We start from the raw sequence: 3601 nt of genomic DNA, 5'->3' as shown, positions 1-3601 counted from the left end.
TTGCGTCCCCTAACTTAGCGGTTCGGCAAAGAGTTCAATAGAATAAGTACTAGGCTTACAAAGAATATGTCCTGGTTTCGATTTGCTCGACTAAAGGCGGTGCTCCAGCATGGCCGCAGTCAAATAACTGAAACAAATAAAAAAAATAAGTTTTAACATCGTCACCTTCACTTTGCACAGCAATACACCGATTCCACCGTTCCTGCCATTTTTGGAATCCGGCCTGGAAGTCGTTTTCTGTAAGCGAATCGAGGACCTTCTGCGATTCACTCTGGATCTCGACAACGGTGTTAAAACAGCGACCTTTGAGCTATATTTTCGTCTTGGGGAAGTGACGAAAGTCCGTAGGTGCTAAATCTGGCGAATAGGGCGGCTGTAGAAGCAATACCATGATGCTTTTGGCGAGAAACAAGTGAGGAGAGCTCCATGACAGAGTGCATTGTCGTTGTGAAGAATCCAATTTTTCGCGCTCCACTGATCCGCTGGCTTTCGTCGAATTCCTCCCTCAAACGCTTCAAAACGTTGCAGTAGAACTCTTGATTGACGTTCTGACCCCCAGGGACAAATTCTCGATGCACAATACTACATTTCTGGGGGTGATACTTGTGGAAGTTCTTCCAGATCGCTCATCGTCTTCCAGGGACGTTCTCCCGCTTTTGAAGCGCCTGTGCCACTCGAAATATGCGTACAACGTATTGCCTCGTCGCTGTGAGCTTACCGAAGCATGCTCAATGTCTCTGTAGCAGACTTCCTACGTTTAACGCAAAATTTCACGTTGGCTCTTTGTTCCATAACAAAATCGCAGACTACAGAATACATGTAATCACAAAAACAAATTTCACAACATGCGAAGTAAACACAGCAATGACACTCGGCACACTGACTCATGAAGGTTACTGCTAGCTCTCACTGCGCACACAACCGTGTTCTGCCATATGTTGGCACGCTACAGAACTTGTCCGCGAACATTTTGATACCACCTTATGTGTGTATGTGTGTTTGTACGCGTGAGCTAATGCTTTAAAATATCGGAAATATTTGCAGGTATTTACAGTGTGCATGTGCGTTTATATAAATTAGATTCATATATCATTTCAATATTTCGAATCTTTTATTTTTTATGATGATGATGATGATAATGATGATGATGATGAAATGGAGTTGGTGCAGGGTAGAACATTGAAAGACGCGAATTCAGCAGTAGTAGATTGTTTATGTTTTTATGTTTATAAAACTTGGCGGATTGTTTTACCTCCTTTTAATCATTGTTTATTTGTTTTCTACTTGGGCGGCGTTAACACCCAATAAAATGCGGGTCAAATGGGCTTTCTCACTGTTGGCTCTTACTTATTTTATACAGAGCACGAGTCGAAACACATTTGCCTGTGAATTTTCAACATCCCAATTACATCTATTCTGTAGATGAGAAATAGCTTTGCTATGTCTTGTGTGAAACGTATTAAGTATTTCTATACAAACATGGGAAATATATTTCTAAATCATATGAGTTTTAAATAAAATGATGATGTATCGTGGAAACATCCATCCATCCATACAAGTATCCATTCATCTGTCTGTCTTATATTTGCTCGACTGTTTCTAGTATTCTGCCACTTTTTGTGCGTATGTATGTATGCATTTGTATGTAAATATATGTAAATATAGGTACACCCACACACATATATGTGTGTGAGAGCATATGTGTGTGTGTGTGTATATATATATATGTATATATATCATATAAATGCATTCGCATTTGCACAATACCCCTCGCTTGCCAAGTTTTCAAAAGTTATGTCCAAATAGTATGAATAATCATCAAAGTTGAAGGCAGTGTCCCGTTATAGCCTTAATTGAAGCACTGAAATCAGTAAAAGACTAAAAGAATAATTCATCAAAATAGGATGGGATGTCTTGTTACGAGGCACCAGTAGTAATAGTTTATCTCGAGTGAAAATTCAAGAGATTATCGAGTAATATTAGTCGCTGCATCACAAGCATCTCGGTTGCTGACACAATGTTTAAAAGTACAGCGTTATCGTAAAATGACAAATACCTCAGTAACACCGCATTAAAAAAGAAAAAGCACGCAAGTGCAGTATTACCTGGTTTAGTTACAAATATTGCCAGAATTTTTAATAAGTTAGAGATTGACATGCTCCCCTAAATGTACACGAAAAGTACAAGGAATATCAAGAATTTGATTTTCGACAATAGCAAAAGAAACTACTATTGTTCCAACAATATTATTATACTATTATATTACACCGTTTCGGTGGTATATATTTTATCAATGAGTTGGTATACAGTGCCAAATTGAAATTGGTTGACCAGAACAAACGCACCTACTTTGGTTTATCAGGATGTACCTTCGAGAGAGTCAACTCAAAGCATGTATTTTAGCTTAGACGCTCAGAGAGAAGCACTATCATCCTTTTGCAACCCGTACGGTGACTAAAACACAATGATTAATGAGAAAATTTGCCAAATCATATTCTGAATGGTCCGGACCATACTACTTTTGCACCAATGAAAAAATTTCCTCTTTAACATCTTTTCTAATTTTGTTAAATTCAAGGAATGAGCTTACCTCAAAATATCGTCGCCATGATCTTTTTACAAGCTGAATGCCTTATAACTTTTTACGTGGAATTTGGTTGAAACAGTTCTATCGTTTTGATTTTCTTCGATTTTTTAAACCTCAATACTGTGGGTTTTATTTTAACCCTCATTCGAAGTTGATGCCAAAGCTGAATGTTTCCTAAAGTACTTCATATAAGGCACTGACATTAATTTTGAATATCAATAATGAAGCTGAAGGTAGAAAAAGACTTTAGAGGAATTTTTATCCCCCCCCCCCGAAATAGAGGGATCGTAGTAACAGCAATTTTGAATACTACCCATACCACTGAGAGAAACCACCTCAAGAGAGCGCTTTGCCTACTAAAAACAAATATCATAGTGTCTTTCCTTTGTCAGTTGAAAAACTTCTATCAAATGAGTTTATCCAATCAATCTGCAAACAAAAGTTCCCGCTACGGGTGTTTCAAATCTAATAAAGACGGGAGGTATCTGTGTTCATGTCCGTCTATATGTTTATAACCGTCTAAAAACCTGTTGTTGATATTTATGTAACATCCCTAGGGTTGACTCTCGAATACGCGGCAATAAAACAATAGCATCTGCATTAATTGAATTAAGTTTAACAACAGTCATTTAAGTACCAATGTAATTAAACATTTTGATGAACGATATTGCCTGTAATTACTCTTAATAACATTGGTATTAGAAGCTTTTGGTAAAGAAGTTAAGGGGAAAAGATGAGATGGCTGAATTTTTGAGATTCCCCTGTCAAAACACTTTTGCTTTTCATCTCCCCTCTGACGCACAAACTTGTGCGTCGAATAGAAGAATTGTTAATAGATTTTACAGCGATACATTAATAAACATGATTCACAGTTAGATCTACCATCGACTAAATTGTTTAAGGAACTTGTATGTATGTATGTATGTATGTATGTATGTATGTATGTATGTATGTATGTATGTATGTATGCATATAAGCGTGTATGTAAGTACGTGTGTGTGTGTGTATATATAT

At 37.2% G+C, this 3601-nt stretch overlaps 1 long non-coding RNA gene across 1 annotated transcript in view; it reads left to right on the top strand.

Annotated features, from left to right (window-relative positions):
• Positions 1 to 3601, top strand: part of LOC128249879 (uncharacterized) — a 24247-nt gene that overhangs the window by 1665 nt on the left and 18981 nt on the right. The window lies entirely within an intron of this gene.

Source organism: Octopus bimaculoides, chromosome 18 (genome assembly GCF_001194135.2).
Source record: "Octopus bimaculoides isolate UCB-OBI-ISO-001 chromosome 18, ASM119413v2, whole genome shotgun sequence".
Lineage (NCBI taxonomy): Eukaryota > Metazoa > Mollusca > Cephalopoda > Octopoda > Octopodidae > Octopus > Octopus bimaculoides.
The sequence above is the reverse complement of the archived record's forward strand: the minus strand, read 5'-3'. Positions and strand labels throughout refer to the sequence as shown.